Below are 18,836 nucleotides of genomic sequence, written 5' to 3' on the forward strand. Positions count from 1 at the left end.
CTCTAGCCCCTCAGGTGGCCACACTTCTCAAAAGGGATGGGAGGGCCCAATGCTGCTGCTCTGTCCTGCCCCTTCCCGGAGGAGGCCCGCCCTTCTCAAAATATGGTAGCTCCCCTTATGGAACAGGGCAGGGGGAGCCTTCTGGGGCAAGGTCCCGCACCCTCCCGCCCTGCGGCAATGGCACACCCTGTCCAGTACGCAGGGGCTTTGGAGAGGGCAGCAAGGGAAAATCCCAGGGCATGTGGGACATGATGCCTTCATCCTCCCATGCGCGGCCAAGCCTCCCCTCCATCGTTCCCACGGGGGCTTAGATCCACGGCTCCCCCCCACTCTGGGTGTGAGCCACTGAGTTCTACGCGCCCTCCCCGCTCGCTGCCCCAGGGGACAGTCCTGCCGCACGCTCACTGCTCACGCACCCAGACTGGGTAGCCTCGCAAGGCGCGCGCGCGCGCTCCCTCCGGCTCCGCTGCCGTGCACCAGCGCTCGGGCGCGCTCCGCAGCGCCGGGGGTGCGCGCCCTTTATGACAGGTGGCCGCGCGTTGCGCGCTCCCGGGGAAAGCAAGGTGGTGGTGGGAGGGGGGAGGAGGAGGGGGAGAGAGTCGGTCCAGTGGCAGAGGAAACAATGGCAGCGGCGACAGCAGCGCTGTAGGCACCTTCTGAATGGGAAAAAGCAACCTGGGTGGGGGCGGAGGAGGAGGAGAGGAAGAAACAGCCGCGGCGGAGGAGGAGGAGGCGGAGGGGAGGAGGGAGCCACCCGCCCCCCCCGCAGCAAAGCAGGGGGCAGCCGGCAAGCGCCGGGTGACTGCGAGCGGGAGCGGGCGGGGGGGCTCGGCGGCCAGGGTCCCCGGCATGGCTGCGGGGCCATGGGGGCTGCCGTGAGCCGCGCCGGCTCCATCACCCCCCGGAGGAGGGAGGCAGGCGCGTCCACCTGCACGCACGGGAGAGCCGGGCTCATGGAGCGGCGGTGACTGCAGCAGCCGCCGCCGCAATCCCCAACCTTGCCTGCTGGAGGCAGGGGGGGTGGCCCCCAGCCAGCCGGCCCCACGCTCCCCGGCCCCCCTGGCGGGCTCGCTGCCAAGGTAAGTCTCTGCGCCCCGCAGCCGTGCGGGCTTCGCTTGCTGGAGTTTCTCTTCGGGGGCGGCGGGAGGTGCCCATCCAGCGCTCTCCGGGAGCCCCCACTCAGTCCTGCCAGCCTGGAAAGGCCTTTTCCTCTTTGGGGAGAAGCCGCGCAGGCACACGCAGCCCCCAGCCGGCTGCTTGCACGGCTCCGATAGGGTGTGTGTGTGTGTGTGTGTGTGTGTGTGGTGGTGATGATGGTGATGCTGATTAGAAATTGCATGTTTGAGAAAAGGTCTGTCTTGTTGCCTTCGCTTGCCAGGAGGGAAACATAAATTGTGTCAATCAAATTCCTCTAACCTTTGCTGTGTGTCTAGTGAGCAGGGGGAAAGCGGAGAAGGTTTCAAGGCGACTTGGGGGGTGGCGGGGCATGAGTTAAGTTTAACCCTCCCCATTCCAATCAATCCAGGGTGGATTTTCCAGAGAGGAAAATATTTAGTCTCCTTTCTTTTGGTCCTGACTTACGTCTCTTTTCTTAAAATATTGAAAGTGGAATTTAGGGCAAAGGCTTACAGTAATTAATTAGTTGTTTTAATACTTGTTCTGAGGGGAAAGAAGAGAGAGACTTGGATCAAATTGTCAAAGGCTTGGGGGTCACCGAAAGTGTGTGAATATCACAAATGAATAGATTTTCTGCTGTGGAATCTACTAGTTTAGGAATGAAATTAGACTTGTTTTTTTGTCAGCCCAAAATATGTCCTTTGAATTTCTGAATACTTCTAGAAGTTTTTATTTAAAAAATTACACTGTAGTCTACTAGTTGTAAGTCTTTCTGTCTTTGGGCAACTATTTTTGTTTGTTTAGTACATTTCCTGTTTGTGTTGGCAGAGAACTGTTTAGCAAATATATTCGCTATTGGATATTCTAGTATTTAATTTGTCTCTGAATCTCTGGTAAACTAAATTTTGGTAAAAATATGGTATTAAAGCACTCTGAAAAAGATTGGATGTAAGCTGCTTTATTTTCACGCTGATGAGAATTCTGGTGGGAACTAAAATATTCCACAGTAGGAGGAAAAAGGTTCTACAAATCAGTATCATCCGAACTACTGTAGGCCATTTGTATTTTCTGTGTGTCTTCCTTACACTACTTACACACTGGTTAACATATGACCAGGTTTTTATTTACAGCAATGATGTTTTGAATGGTGGAAGAATTTACACAGAAACCTTATTTTTAGCAAGGAACAAAAAAGCACTAAAGTAACTGTCATTTCACATATTAAACTAGAAAACTGGCTAATCAAATAAAACTGGCTCATTGTCTGAAACTCTATCCCAGTGAAAAATGCGGCTGTGAATATAATTAACCATCTGTCTAGTGAGCAATTGAAAATTGGGCTCATATATTTTTATTTCAGTGTCTTCAGTTCTGAACTGCTTGTGCATTTGTGCAAGAATGACAACAGTAATGTATTTTGCTTATTAAGTGTACTATATGACGTGTCTGTTTTAATATCTGATTTAAAAAAAATTAAACCATGATGTTCAGAATTAATTGTGCAATTTCAAAATGGCATGTTTGCAATATAGTAACCCAAACCAGTTCTAATGGACTAGTGACTAAAGCAAAGGCTATACATGTTGTCTCTAAAATGTTATCCAGTATTTTACCCCTTGCTGAAAATATGTAGTGTACACATTCACCAGGTGAAAGAATTGTGTGTGTGTGTATCGGGGAGATGAAGAGGAAAGACGTGTAAGTGTGAGAGGGCAATCCTAAAAAAAAAAAAAAAAAATTCTTTAGCCTTGGATCTGTTCTGAGCCTTCCTCGATCTGTACTTGGTGGTCTCTTCATCCTTTTTGCCCCTTCCTGGCCTCTCTGGTCTGCTTGCTTGCAATCTATTCACATCCATCGACATCCTGGTATTCACATTTGTGTTCGCTGTGTTTTTAGGTACCTGCTGTTATCAGTGGAACAGTATGGTAATGCAGTAACCACTGTGCCAGCAGCAAAATATCTCTGCTCGAAAGTGTGTGTGTGTGAATGCACCCGCACACACACACATACACGCACTTTTTTGTGTGTGTTTGTTTAGGTATAGTGTGTATGGGGGGAGGGGAATGACAGCACTCAAGCAGGGAGGATGCAATTAAGTTACTTCAGCTGATACCTAATACAAGAATACATTTGTTAAAATATGTGAACTGTGCACAAGGCAGCAATCTTCAGTGAACCACTTTTTAAACAAATATTTGACAAAAGAACAGACCTGTTAAATGGATAACAATTATATAAGCACATGGTGGGGTTTGACGTATGTCAAGTCTGTTAAATAAATCAACCTGTTCAATGAATAAATCTGCTATGCACCAATGCTTTATTTAAAAAAAAAAGGCAATAAACGTAGTACTGCATTTAAGATCTCTCCTGCTGTTTATATGAATCTTATGCCCAAACCCCTGATAAAAGGGTGGTCTTGAAGATGTATGTATGTTTGTTTTGAAGTGGGGGGAGGAGAGATCAGCAAGTGATAAGATGGATATTAAAAATACACAAAGATATGCTTAAGGATTCCCAGTGATATAATTCTCGCCGATCCATGTCTTGATTGAATATTTGCTTTGCAGTGGCAATGGTCCATACACAGCTACATTGATTTTGGTTTCTCCATTCATGATGGCAGTTTTTGTGAATAATTATTTCTCCCAAAGTGCTAACTAAGGAAGAATGGCAGACCTTAGTTGGCCTACACAGCAGTACAATATCTTTCAACTTGTGTATCAGGCTGAAAATAAAGAGTGCCAATTCAAGTGTTTCTACACACAACAGAAATGTAAAAGGAAGACAAAAAAGGGGACCAGACCAACCGGCTTCACCATTCATGTTTTCCCCTGCAACCTAAGAAGCTTCCATCTCTGTACCTTACCAAGTTGCTTATAACAGTGGCTTAGCTAACCTTCCTAATTGTTAAGTATCAGAGGAGTAGCCGTGTTAGTCTGGATCTGTAAACAGCGACAGAGTCCTGTGGCACCTTATAGACTAACAGATGTATTGGAGCATAAGCTTTCGTGGGTGAATATCCACTTCGTCAGATGCATGTGGGTATTGTTCTGGATTGGGAGGTGTCTTTTCAGTGAAAAAGATCTTGACGGATAGACATGAACTTTTCAAGCTGGTGCAGAGCAGGTAGTAGTAAAGTATATGTGTGAAATGTAAGGCAGACAGTACTTCCTGAGATGATGACTCCTGATGGATATTTGTGTATGAACCACACACGGATATCTCTGTGTGTGTGTAATCTTTGTTTTTATCCATCCAAAATATGTCTGGAAAGAAAATAGAAGAGTGAGTATGTGTTGCATGCATGCAAAACCGAGGATGAAGCACTCAAGAATGGGGACAAAGAATTCTCAGTTCAGGGGATCAGCCTATGGAATGACTTTCCAGATGAGATTAGACAGATCCAGAATCCAACCATTTTTAGGAAATGCTGAAAAACCTTCTGCTCTGAGAAAGCCTTTGTGAAAATGACATTCACAACACCAACACTCCCGCCAGTAATCCCCTACAACCAAATACAAAAACCCAAACTAGAAAAGAATAACCAATCTCTTACTTCCCCACCCATCAAAAAGAACTATCCCAAAAAGGGAGAAGAGCCAGGGATCCCGTGAAGTCAGCTAATACCTTGGTATTCCCAACCTGTTTAAGTGGAGTGTACTCAGATACTGCGGTAGTGGGCTGAAGTTTAAAACCCCAAGGTAAGTAGATAGTCTGCATGGAAAAACAAAATTTCCAGTGCTGCTTAGTAATGACCGTTTTCAGGGATTAACAGAATATATTAAGAATCAGGACTAAGGGGTTAATAACTCTGAAATAGTTAACTTATTATAAGGTTTTATACACTCAACTGGAGAAGAGTGTATATTTAGTCTGTTGTTTATCTGGAGTCATTTATCCCAGTTTGGGATTGGTTTTACTATCAGTACTCATGCATATAGTCAGATGATGGAGATTCTTGATTTCGCGGAACCATCCAATAGTGAATAAATGAGCCATACTGCATAAAACCAAGTGAACTGTGTTTCACTGATACCTTGTCAGATCTCCCACTCCCACCATTCTTGCTATTATCTCATCATATACTAAGATTGCAAGCTGTTTGGGGTAGGAGCTTGTCTTATTTATTATATGTACTGTGTGCCTTGCACAACGGGGTCTTCATCTTATGGCTGCTAGATGCTGCTGCAATACAATATTAAATAATGTGTTGTGTTGTCCTGTAGCGAGTGGCTAAGCTTAACAAGTTTAAGGTAATTAATTAGTTCTGGTTTCCAGATGTCATACATGGATTTTGCATAAGATATCCATAAACTTAGGGCAAGCTGTTTTGCTATCAGTGTAAATGTGTTGATAACGTCAATTTCACACCCAGTGACTTTACTAGCTTTGCTGATACCTGACAAACATACAGTTGGCATGAAAGTTATTGAAGTACCCATCATTTCTATAAAACAGTTTTGAACCTGCACCCATAAATTATAGATAATGGGGCATTCCCACAAACAACAAAATAGAGTTGTCTTTGGTGAGTAACATTTTGGACAGTTAGATAGTAGTGCTAGCTATATTTTGTTAGCAATTCCAGGGGAATAATACAGTCTAGGTAAGACTGCATTTGTGTGACTGTTGCAAATTGATGTCTCCTGAGTGACAGCTAGCAAGGGCCAGAACAGTGTCTCTAATATTTCTGTAGCAATGTCTTCATTCAGCATATGTGTCGGAGGATATCTTTCATGTTAAAACTTTTAATTTAATCTTTAGGCCTGCTTGCATATTGAAGGTGTTTCTGTATGTCTTTTACATTAGATGATTATAGAGATCAGAATGGTTGTAAAATTGCTTATTTCTAGGTATATGAAAAATTGTTCTGTTTCTATATTGTGATTTTGCTGCAGCTGTTTGAATGATATAGAAATATAACCAATTGCCATACCATGCCTGTGGTCCATCTGTTCAGTCCATTATCCTGTCACTGAGAGTCGCTAGAACCAGCTTCCTCATAGGAAGGTGCAAGAAACGTGCTGTAGGCATTTACAGGGTAACCTGCCCTCAGAGAAAGTTTCCTTCTAACCCTAAATAGTTAGAAGTTGGCTTATGCCCTGAAGCCTGGGGGTTTATACCTTTTAGCTCTTGTTTTGTTACTGAAGTTCTCAAATCTTGATTTAAAGACTTAAATTACAGAAAATCCACCATTTATTCTAGTTCAAAGCAGCAAGTGATCCATATCCCACACTGCAGAGGAAAGCAAAAAATTCCCCAGTCTCTGTTAATCTGACCTGGGGGAAAATTCCCTTCTGACTCCAAAGATGATCATGAGCATGTGGGCGAGATCTACCAGCAAGACCACCTGGAAAAGAATTCTCTGGAATAACTCAGGCTGCTCCATCTAGTGTCTCAACTCTGACTGTTGAAGATGTTTGCTAATAGCAGTCATGGTTGGGCCATATGCCATTGTAGGCAACCTCATCGTGCCATCTCCTCCACAAATTTACCAAGCTCAGTCTTGAAACAAATTAGGTTTTTTGCCCCCACTGCTCCCCTTGGAAGGCTGTTCCAGAACTTCGCTCCTCTGATGGTTAGAAACCTTTGCCTAATTTCAAGCCTAAACTTGTTGATGGCCTGTTTATATCCATCTGTTCTTGTACCAGAATTGTCCCTAAATTAAATAACTCCTCTCCCTCGCTGTTGTTTATCCCTCTGATGTATTTATAGAGGACAGTTGTATCTCCCCACAGCCTTTATTTTGTTAGCCTCAACGAGCCATGCTCTGTAAATTTCCTCTCATAAGGCAGGTTTTCCATTCTCTAGTCATCCTAGTAGCCCTTCTCTATACCTGTTCCAGTTTGAATTAATCTTTTTTAAACATGGGAGACCAGAACTACACACAGTATCCCAGATGAGGTCTCACTAGTGCCTTGTACAGTGTTATTAACACTTTATTATCTCTAAGTGAAGCTCAACTTCAGATGTGAACTTCCTCAGAAGGTGGAAGAGTTTGGTTTCCAGTTTGGCTCCTTGCTAAGGTTAGTTCATAGATGGATCTGGACTTCCCTAAGATTGGCAGAATGGTGAGGTTATGTATCAGGTGTTCTGGTTCAGCCCTATCTATAATAACAAACATTGTTACTCTTTCTGTACAGAACATTTTCAGGTTCCCTTGATCCCATGTGGGATTTTCCTTAGTGGTGGAGTTACTGTTTAATTTTATGCAAGTATTATTTACTATTTTGTGAAGTTTTTTATGGTTAAGCTCTGAAATTATTCAATAGTTCCTAGTGCAGGAGGGGAGCAATGGGGTTTTTGGAAATATGATTAGTATTTGGAGACCTTTCCAGTCTTTCTCTCCTTTATAGGGTTCCCAGTTTGGGTTGGAAGTATTCCTGGAGGCTTTATCACATGACATCATCTTTAATTCCTGGAGACCCCAGGACGATCCTGGAGGTTTGGCAACCCTACTCCTTTAGAAGTTCTGTACATATGTGGGTTTTACCATCATGGTGCAATTATTTCTGGAGTGCTGTAAATGTACAGAGAAAAGGTGGTCTGTGCTTCTCATGCAAGAGCTGCAGACATTTAGAGAGATTTTCAATAGAGTTTGGCTGATCTTGTGCAACCCTGTAAATGACTATATTTTTCAAAGGTATCCAGTACCCAGCAGCTTCCATGCGGAACACTGGGAGCTGCTGAATGTTGAGTTCTTTTGAAAATCTATATATTTATTTGCTTAAATGAGACCTGAGCTCTTTTGAAAATGTGGTCTGTAAAATCCCCAGTATTATAGAATTATCTTGTTTGTAATGCTATACAGAGCTGCATTTGGAGGCACAAACTTGGAAAAGGCCAAATTCTCTTTCCCACCCTTCAAAGTTTTCTCCCAGAGGCACTTACGCATGAAAGTCACAGTGCAAAACAGCCAAGAGTAGAGACTAGAAAGTCCACAGATTTTGTTTCCTGTACAATGCACAAGTCACTAACTAGAGTCCGTGATGGGGAAGAGGAGCTGAGGCCTTATGAAAAGCCTACCTATTGGTATTAATTATTTTTATTAGTTACAGCATTAATAGTCAATTGGCAGTAGAAGAACCCAAAGTAAAAATATTAAATCTTCAGAAGTTTTTTCAAAGCTTGCATTTTTCATAAGAAGCTTGTGAGGCTTCAAATCTTAAGCTTCCAAAGCTTTTTTTTCCTTCTTCAGAAGTGCTATTGAAGCTCTTTTTTAATGTGTTAATTTTTAGCATTTTAACTGAAACTACTAGTTTTGCACATCAAGACTGGTTCTTCCCCATCCGTTGCAATAGCCGGGTCTTCTGGTCTGGTCACTTTCCTTCCAAATCTCTATTTTAGCTGCCATTTCCCCCTGTGACTGATCTAGATTTCAGTTAGTGCTTAAAACAAGCAGCAACACATGCAGCCTTGGGGGAGTGGAGGGACTTTTCCAGTCAGGATGATATCTGATCTTCATAGTTGTTGAATAACTACAACAAATTCTTTAACTGCTTCACTGAAACAAGGGTATATGTTTGGGGAATTAGCAAAGATGAAAGGAATGAAGTGTCAGTGTGGCTTAGTCGGTAGCATGGTTTTCTGCAGGCCACAAGGTCATGGCTTAAAGTCCTAAATCCAGATTTAAGGCTCATGCTGACATTTTGGTGCAGTACAGATGGCTGACTGGTGCTGTCCTGCAAATGAGATATTAAACAGAAGTCCCTCTTGGCTGTCTCTGATAGCTGAGCAAGTAAAAATTAAGGGTTTGATTTTTAAGTGTCTCAGATTTGTTAAAGCAAATAATAGAGTAGGGGTGGAATTTTTTGACAAATAATTGTGGGTGTATTTGATATCATAGTCACAGCTATCTAGTTAATTAGACCTGACTATTGGGTGGACAGATATCTGTAACTGGTATTTAATATGCCTTTAGTGATTTAGAGAGGGCAGTGTCAGAATTTTCTGAGTCTAAAAGATGCTGTGGCACTTAACTTTTTTGTTTATATTGTTTTTAAACATGAAGGGGTATTTCTGGTGTCCTGACCACTTATCCCTCTGTTTACATATATTTAAAAAAAAATTGTTGCTGACCACACTGTTTTTGTTGGAGCAATGTACAGTGACTTCATAGTGTTCAGTTGGATACTTTTACTTTAAAGTGGTCCTGTATAACATCAAGATCTTCTGTCTTTTTAAATAAATCCATTGTGTAGTAGTGTGTTGTACATTTTTGAGATATAATTAGATAATGTTGAGATGCAGCATCTAGTTGACTCTGCTGATGTGGGCAAGAATGTAGTAGACTCTGTGGTGATTCCAACAAAACAGTTAATGTATAATATTGAAACATGTGAGTATTAATAACCTAAAACATCTAAAAGTTAACGGATGTAAAGGAAAAAGAGCTCAACTAGCCATGACAAAATGCATTAAAACTCATTAGCTGCAACTGCTGTATAAGTCGATGAGTTTTTAATTGCAACAAAATCTTAGTCTTCTTCATCCATAAAATGGAGTTCAAAGAGTTTCTTTGATGAGCTGCTCTGTAGAAAAAATAACTTCTCCTATCCCAGTAATCTTTACCTACCTAATTGTCTTATTCTCTGGTCAGGTCATTTGACTGAGCTCTAGTAGTAAGATTTCAATAAGATGATTCTTATTTATTGTGCCTCTATCTCTTTAATTTATATTAATCCCTTGCCTAACTTTTTTTTATATTTGAACCCTGGCCTTTTCCTATTTTGTTTATTATAAACACTAGCCTTATTGAGTTTAAATGAATTTCTAGATAATCCATTGTATTGCAGAAAGTATCTGTTTTGAAAAGATCAGTAAAAGGGTAAATTTTTAGATCAGATAGATTAATTCATCTCAGCTCCATGATGTCTAACATAGCAGTGAGTTCCATGGTCCAAGTCTGCAATCAGTTTAGAGATTGTATTTTATACAGTGTCACATTTATATAAATTTGCTACTTGTGTACAGTCTTACTCGTGCTTTATAGATTGATTAGAAAATAGTGCTGAATAGCCAGTAGAATGTGATGTGAGATTTGCTCTTTAGGAGCTCTGGCAGGTAGATTGCTATTAGTAGTGATGAAGAGTTACAAATAAGCATTAGCTTGTGATTGACATATTGACCATTACATGGTGACTGGTCTGTGGAATTGATTTCTGATTGATGTATTAAGCAAACTCTGTGGTATCCCAGTCTTCCTTGCAATTACGACTGGCAGATGTTTTATTACTGTTAACCAAAAAGACCCACGTAGTCTTTTCAGGATGTTGTTTACTGTAGTAAATTTTTCAGCTCCCCCTCTTCAGCTACAGATAGCTCAGAATTTCAAAGGCTAGTACAGGACAGATTTTGGAAGACCATGATTTAAACCTTCAATCATAGCAATCAGTTTAGATTTTGGAGGTTATCATTGCCACAAAAAGTCTAGAGAATTTGAACAAAAAAATCTGTGATCAGCTTTTTATCTTCATAGGGACCCAAGACCTTTTGTCATCCATTTTCTGAAACTATAGGAAGAGGAGAGACACAAGAATGGGGTGGAGAAACTACTGAAAAGGAATAGGTGGAGGGGTTTCAAGGAGGTAGCACGTCAGAAATTTCAATGTTGGTGACAGGGCAGGAGAAGGAAATACCGCATAAGTTATACTTCAGCACTGACTGTACAATACAGTACTGAAAGTCTTCATCTGTGCACTGATCAATAAGTTTGTGCATGGTGAAGCGCACACATCATATTCCAAATGCTGACTGATTGTGCAATTCTTAAATTTTATATGGAAACTTTGGGTTGCTTTTCCCCATTTCAACCTGTAATAAACCACAAAATTAATTCTGCCACTGGCAGTGTGCCACATGTGAGTTCTGGTGCCAATATTCTTTCTACTCAGTGACATTCAAACGAAAGGGGATATTGCAATGTATGCAGTATGTTCAACTGCGTTAAGCTTGTGCATGTGCTGAATGCAACTGGTAAAGTCATACTTAAATCTCAAGTACAAGTAAATAAGAAGTTGAGGTGGTAACTCTCAATACTTAAGTAACCCATTAGTCCCTGAAGTACTGCTGTACATCTGAACTTCATTAGTAACTTGAAAGACCCTTTTGCCATGTTTAGGGGCAGAATGGCATCCTGGGCTATTATCTCTTAATTTTGAGCATTAAAGACTAGAGAAGTCTTATAGCTAGAAGACTGTGTACTGCTTAAAACATTTGGAGGGTACTGGAACCAGAGGAATACTCTCCTTCAGATCCTAGGATAGTTGTGTTGTGTATCCCTCTAGAAGATAACTCTGTTACCACTCATTCACAAAAATTTCAGCATATTTTTTTTTCTTGCACAATTCTATGCACCACATGATAATGGGCTGACAATATGTGAGTAGAGCTGGTACAGATCACAGTGTAAACCCAATGTAGTCTGTAAAATGAAGGGAGTTTAAAAAACAAAAACAACTCCCCCCATAACTTGGAATTCTTGGCATATACATAATAGAATGAAGTCAACCATTTCTTTAATTTTATTCCCTGTGAGACAAATTCTACCAAAGCAAACTTTATAGCAGATTCTGAAATCATATTAAAAATTAAGTTACATTAGGGTGATAAATTATTGCCTATATTCAGTAGTGAACTTTAAGCATGCACAGGTCTGTCATTAAAAACAAAGTACATAGATGTTTCCAAAGGACCTCTTACCTATTGTGAATTTGACTTAAGAAATACAGCTTTTAAACATTGACCAAAACTCACTATAGGTTCAAAATTACATGCAGTTTTGCCATTGCCAGACGGAACAGATTTGAAAACAGAAAGCCTCTTCTCAATAGCGTTAAAAGTTTATAAGCTTAAAAAAATCTAAAATGTGTGAAAATGCTAAATGTATATTTGTTTGTTTTTTTAAAACTAAATACTTGGTATTTCCAGCTCAGTACCTTTCAGTGGAGGTTTTCAAATTCTAAACACAAATTAAGTAAGCCTTACCACCCAGTCCAACCTAATTTGTTAGTGAGAGAACTGAGCCACAGAAAAGTTACGTGATTTACTCAGAATTGCACAGTCATAATTGGACCCAGAAGTCCTGATTTGCCCCAGTCCTGGACTCTATTTGTTGGGTATACTGCCTATCCTAAAGTGTTTGTGATAAATTGATGGCAAAAATAAACCTTAATTCAGTAGACATCCTTTTGCACTCTTGATACGCTACTGGTAATTGAAAGGATTTATTTAAAAATACTTACAGAGCAAAACAACCAATGACAAAAACAACAAAAGCCCTCCTTTGAGCAGGAATTATTTTTGCCTAGCTTCTACCTGGAGCAAGCTGCCTTTGTTTTCCCTAGCCAAATTATCGCCCCTGAAAACAAGAAATGAAGCAATGTGAATTTTAATTTATAGCAGGACTAGCAGGCTGGAAAGAAGCACCTGCAGACTGTGCAGCTGCCAAGGGGGGGTATGGGAGGGATGGGTAGACATTAGGATCCCAATGGACTTTCTATTATATAACCAGGGTTTGGACTGGGTCAAGGTGTCAACTTTATGATCTTGTGTGTGGTACAGGGCACTCTACCTGGCTACTTGTATCATTGTGATAAAGGCAAGGCTTCTGTTTTGGTAGCTAGATGAAGCTACAGTTTGACAGTCTTTTACGCAGAGTCTTAAAAAGACTCCGAGTAAATACTTTTTCTGTTGTAACCTTATGCCTAGTTCCCCAGTAAGTAGTGAACTGCAGCACAGTGTGAAGTGGATGGGGTGGAGCAAAAATTCCATCTCCTGGATAAAAAGAAATAGCTGAAAAATACTTGTCTAAAATGGAGGGTTCATGCTGATGTGAAGCTGTGTTTACTTTTTGAAAATTCAGTTTATTAAACTCAAGGCTGCAGAACTCCAGGGATCAGAGATGCTGTCTGAACACCACCTTGCACACTGCACAAACAATTTTCAAAATTACTTTTTTAATTAAAGTTGTATCAGTTTAAATGTGTGTTAAAGGAAAGTTCACAGTCTCTTTAACAGCTGCAACTGCTCTACAAATGTGGGGAAACGGTTCTCTCTTATCTAAATCTGTCTAAAACAGTTCAGTGTTGTATGATGAAATAAATTTATATATGTGAAGCCGGAGTGCCCACATCTTGCCAGAGGTGTCTGATTATGGGCCAAACTCTGCTGGCCTTATCCTCATAAATAGTTCCACTGACTTCAATGGGACTACACTACATGTATGAGCAAGGCATGGTTTGGTGCAAGGTAGAGCAGAGGAACAATCTATTCAGAACTCATATAAATGACAGTTGCCTAACAGGGTTCTCCTGAGGAGCTGTATGATGGGATTAGGTGTAAAATCTAATGTCTGGGTACATGTGGAAGGGAGAGAAGATTGCTGAGTCAGTCAGGTACTATAGGGAATACACGTGAATGGAATATATTAAAGGGAGAGGGGAACCCTGCTAGCTGAAAATTAAATTTAACAATTACAGTTTTTTTTAAACAAGTAATTGAAGAGGATCTTGGCTTTTGGACATGGGAAGATTGTGATTGTAGTTGGTGGGTGATCTTATCCATTTTAATAGCATTATTCCTCAGTGTATAATCAGCTGATTAGGGCTGGTAACACTTCTGACAAAACTATTTACTATCTGTGTTATATTTCAGTTTTTAATGTGTATTATACATATGTATTATATGTATATAGCCAAATGTTTGGCCAAATACAAGTGATGGGCCAAATTCATTCCTGTGTGGCATCACTTACTTCAATGGAGTTACGTTAAGGATGGATGTAACACAATAACTGTAGATTTGATTGACTATTGTTAGAGATTGACTGAACTCTTAGTTTGAGGTTCATGGCCAGGTTTTTGCTCCTTTTGTTTAAATGTTGTTTTATTATTCATTTAACTTTTATATTGCAGTAGCACCTAAAGACTACAGCTAGGTTGAACCCCATTGTGGTAGGCATATTACGAATACCAGTCTCTGCCTCTAAGGTTGAAGCTGAACTCAGGTGAGATGGATGTTATGTTGTGGGGTAGAGGGAAACATTCTGAAGCATTTTAAGCCATGGTGCAGTCTCCTTTGTTTGAAGGTACACAACCACAATTGGTCAATTCAGTCCATAACTTGAGAGTGCTCCTGGATTCCTTTCAGACGCTAAGCTCTCATTTAGCAGCATCCAAAAAATAATGTTTCCTACTATTTCCATTATTCATCCTGTTGAATAAAGACCTGGCTTCAGTTATCCATGCCTTTGTCACCTCTCCTCTGGACTGCAGCAATGCGATATACCTGAATGAAGACCTCAGCCGTTAAAAAACTCCATCTGGTACCGAATGTTGCAATGCATCTCTTCAAGAACACAGTCTATTCTGAGCACATGAGGCCTGTTCTCTGCTTCCTACACTAGCTTATCATAGAACATTGAATCAAGTTCAAGGTCTCTGTCCTTATCTTCAAGGCACTCAGTAGCCTATGCCCAGGGAATCTAAAAGATCAACCAAAGCTCCATGCTGAAGACTGGGGTCAACAACTTTGCTCCTCTGGAATAGTGGAACTTTTTACAATAAAGGTAAAGCTAGTTTGTGCAGGAGACAAGAGTTTTCTTCTGGCTAGCCTAAAACTGTGGAATGAACCTCACCACATTCTGTTCTAAGAGCAAAACACAGTTAAGCAAACACCTGCCAGGGATGGTCTAGGTAATACTTAGTCCTGCCATGAATGCAGGGGACTGGACTAGATGACTTCTCGAGGTCCCTTCTAGGTCTATGATTATATAAAAATCCAAGACAAAACATGCCATTGCACACACTTCTCCCCCAGAGGGAGGATGAGAGAATTAACGTGTCACAGATATTAGTCTCATTACTTAATACACTACTGGAAGGCACTCAGATACTCCAGCGATGAGTGCACAATATAAGAACCCATATAGAATAGAAAAGAGCTTATAGTCCAAAACACAGGACATAACAGGTGGATAAGCAGGCTGAGTGGGAGAGACAGATTAATGAATAATGTAATAGGAAGTACACAGTTCTTAGCTATCGGTAGCAGTGATCACAGCTCTCCACCTGCCTAGCTGTTATCAGATTACAGTTTCCAGTATGCATTACAGAAGAGGTGAGTTTTGAGGTGGGCAAGGTGATGGTGGCTTATGGATTCTCACTGGGAACTTTCCCCACCTGTGAGTGGCGTCAAGTGAGAAAGTGGTAATCGTTTGCTGGAGAAGTAGGTGATCCAGGCTGGGGCCATTGGTGGAGCAAAGGCTGGAGTTGGCATTGTGCTAGTATATTGGACAGGTGGGGTAAGGATAAACTGATGAGGGCTGTGGGAGGAGGTATAAATCTAATATTTAGAGACATCACTCAGGCCAGGTCCACACTACAGCGTTAAATAGATTTAAACAGCGTTAAATCGATTTAATGCTGTACCTGTCCACACTACAAGGCACTTAAAATCAATTTTAAGGGGTCTTAAAATCGATTTCTGTACTCCAGCTAAACGAAAGGAGTAACCCTAAAATCGATATTACTAAATCGATTTAGGGTTAGTGTGGATGGAAATCGAAGTTATTGGTCCCATTCTTTTACTGAGCTACCCAGAGTGCACCACTCCGGAAATCGGTGGTAGCCTGGGACCATGGACGCACACCACCGAAGTAATGTGCCCTAGTGTGGACGCGTAAAATCGATTTTATAAAATCTGTTTTATAAAATCGATTTTATTAATTTCGATTTTACTCTGTAGTGTGGACGTGGCCTCAGTGGTCTGAGCATAGGAGCCAGAAATCCCCGAATTCTAATCCTCGCTCTTTCATTGACTTCTGTGGCTTTAGGCAAGTATCATAATTCCTCTGCCCTCGTGACCCCATTTGTAAAACGAAATTACTAATACTTACGTACCAACTTCCCACAGGTATTGTGAAGACTGGTTAAAGTTTGTAAAGTGCTTTGAAGATGAAAAGTGCTCTAAGTGCCAGGTTTATAACTAATATATCTATTAGCTTAAAATATACAGTTTTCAATTTCTCCTTTTGAAAAAAGTGTTTCTTCTCATGCTAGTGTTGATTCCTTGCCTTTTCTTGTTACTTCTGTGTTGCATCCTTTGGCTCTTTCCATATACAGTATGCAGTATGAATTTGTAATAAGTCTGTGCTCGAAAATCAAAACATTCAGTAATATGTCATTACTACAGAAGTCTATGAACCACAATTGAAAGGTGAGTGGGATGTGAAAAACCCTGTGCTGCTGCTACTTCTGTAGTTACTTATTCCCTAACTGGGTGCTATCCATGGCTCATTTATGCAGTCAGATTCACCTAAGTGAATATGTGATAGATATTACAGTAAGCCTATTTAAAGAATTCATTTACATTGTGTGAAGCCTTAAAGATCTTACAGTGATGATAGAACCTTTTGGAAAAGTTGAGAAATAAATGTGCTAAGAGGCATGTAAATGTGATGGCCCTGTGGCTATCACACAGGAGTGCTTGCCAAGAGGTCTGCATTCTAACTCTGACTCTGCCACAGACTTTTGGTGTGATTTTAGGCATCTCTCTTAAAGATCATCATTTTCCAAAGTAATGTCAGATGTTGGGTGCCCTAATTTTTGTGAACCCAACTAGACACACTTTGTATACGACTTTTATCTGTGGTTACAACATGCAACTCCAGGTGAAGTCAATGAGAGCTCCAAGTGCTCTGCACCTCTGAAAACCGGACCCAAGGCATCTCAACTTGGGCATCTGAACACTGAATAAATCAAAGACTTCTTGAAAACCTTGGGCTGTAAAACTTTCTGACCTTCTATTTTCCTATTTGTAAAATGGAAATGTTTCCTCTCTCACAAGGGATTGTCTGACTTAATTCCAAAATGCTGATGAAGTACTTTAACCACAAGCTCTCTCTTCCCATTAAAGGTGCAGAGGTCTTTTTAATAACCACTGTTGTTCAGGGCCAGTTTCATGTGAGAAAAATGGCACTTCCATGAAAATAATCTAGGGAGGAGCCAGTTCTCAGCCTAAAATAAGAGAGAGGAGTGTCACCACCAGCACTTTTTGTAGCATTCCCATTTAAGTACTGATCAGGCTTGATCCTACTCAGATTGTGAAACTCTAAAGTGGGGAGGTAAGGGTAGGATAAAATATAAGGATTGGGAAAACAAGAACAAAATTAGAGATGAGAGAGTAATCACCCTGAAGGGGAGAAAAAAGTATCATATATCCCTTCCCCCTCACTGAGTTTATCTAACAAACATATATAAAGTATATTTTTTCATTTGCCTTGTGTGCTCACTTCTCTGACTGTCCCCCCACCTCCGAACCTTTATCCACTTTTCTTTTTTTCTCCACTGTCAGAAGCTCCAGATGATTTGATAAAGGTTTTGTCTCTCCCGGGTATCCAAGTTCACATCAGAGAATTAGAGGAACAAGACAAACTTTGGTTCTAATAGTTCTCTCTCTAATTCTACCACATAATGGTGAGTAGCAGTACTTATATAATAGTATCTTGAATGTTAATAGACTTAATAACCCAATCAAGGGGGGCTAGAGGTGGGGAAGAGATATCAAATTACCTTTAAAAAGTTGCATCTAGATATTGAAGGTGAGAAACTCATCTTTGAAGAAGAGTCAGCTATTGGAAATGTATCTTCTGCAGTTGGTAAGAGAAAATAGAGGGGTTGGCTGTCCTAATCAGAATAAATCTCCCATTACAAATAGGACTGGATTGCCCTGTGTTACACCAATTTTACAGTGGTTTAGTGAAAGTTATACTAGTGCAAGACTACAGTAATGCTGTGGTGAATCAGGCTTGTAATATTTTTTAAAAAAGCAAATGAGGTCTGTATTAGATATATACTTGTCTTGGGAATTATAAATGGGTGAGAAACTACCTTTATATAAATCTGTATGCTCCCAATGAAAAAAATCAGTTCATTAATAATTTCTAGTTAGATCTTGCTCCTCACATTCTTTGTGATCGGGGACTTTTATTGGGTCCCGGAACTAAAGATAGACAAGATGATTTTAAAAAAAAAGTGTAGGGGAGGAAAAATTACTGAAATATTGTTAGCAGATATATGCAGAAGGTGTCAGTATTCTTACTCCAGAATGGATCTGGTGCTTGTAGGCTGTAAACATCTATATATGGTATATAGAATTGACATTAACAATAGTATTTGTCAGATTATGTCCCTCTGTATGGGCAGCTATACAAACTGCAGAGGAGGAAAGCTGAAGAAAGCACTGGGGATTGAAAGATAGTCACAAAAATTAACCTTGAATATAGAGAACTGAATGATATGGATAATGCTACTGATGGGAAGTGGCCAGAGTTGTAACTCAAAGGACGTTGCTTGATAAGGTCTAATGTCCTAAGGAAAAAAATGAAGCAAGGTACAAAGTCTGGAAGTCCTCATAAGTATACAGTGTGACGAGATCCCTGGGGTGCAACCTGGGACCGTGGGACCACTGTGCCCCCTTATCTCTCCAACCTGGGTTGTCTCTCACAGTGCTTTGCTAGTGACAAGTAGCAAACCCCTCCAGGTGCTGTTATCACTCAGCATGACAGCACGTGGAGCCGCACACCCAGCTAGATTGCATGAATGTTCCCAAAAGCCACTCAGGAATCACACAGAGAGAGGCACCAGCCAAATTCCTCCAACTCTCAGCATTGTACCCTAGGAATATACCATCTTGCACTGCTCAAGACACTTTCTTGA

General features: G+C 40.7%; 1 protein-coding gene across 4 annotated transcripts in view; it reads left to right on the plus strand.

Annotated features, from left to right (window-relative positions):
- The first annotated feature begins 604 nt into the window (after window positions 1–604).
- Window positions 605–18,836, plus strand: part of NEXMIF (neurite extension and migration factor) — a 244,692-nt gene continuing 226,460 nt past the window's right edge. Inside the window, exon 1 of one of the 4 annotated variants that reach the window (XM_050964585.1) lies at window positions 605–645. The gene's annotated coding sequence lies outside the window, so the exon portion shown is untranslated. Of the gene's footprint in view, window positions 646–1,011; window positions 1,080–17,516; window positions 17,595–18,836 lie in introns of those variants that run through there. The other 3 variants (XM_050964584.1, XM_050964582.1, XM_050964583.1) reach the window with 3 other exon arrangements.

This window comes from Gopherus flavomarginatus, chromosome 8 (genome assembly GCF_025201925.1).
Source record: "Gopherus flavomarginatus isolate rGopFla2 chromosome 8, rGopFla2.mat.asm, whole genome shotgun sequence".
NCBI lineage: Eukaryota > Metazoa > Chordata > Testudines > Testudinidae > Gopherus > Gopherus flavomarginatus.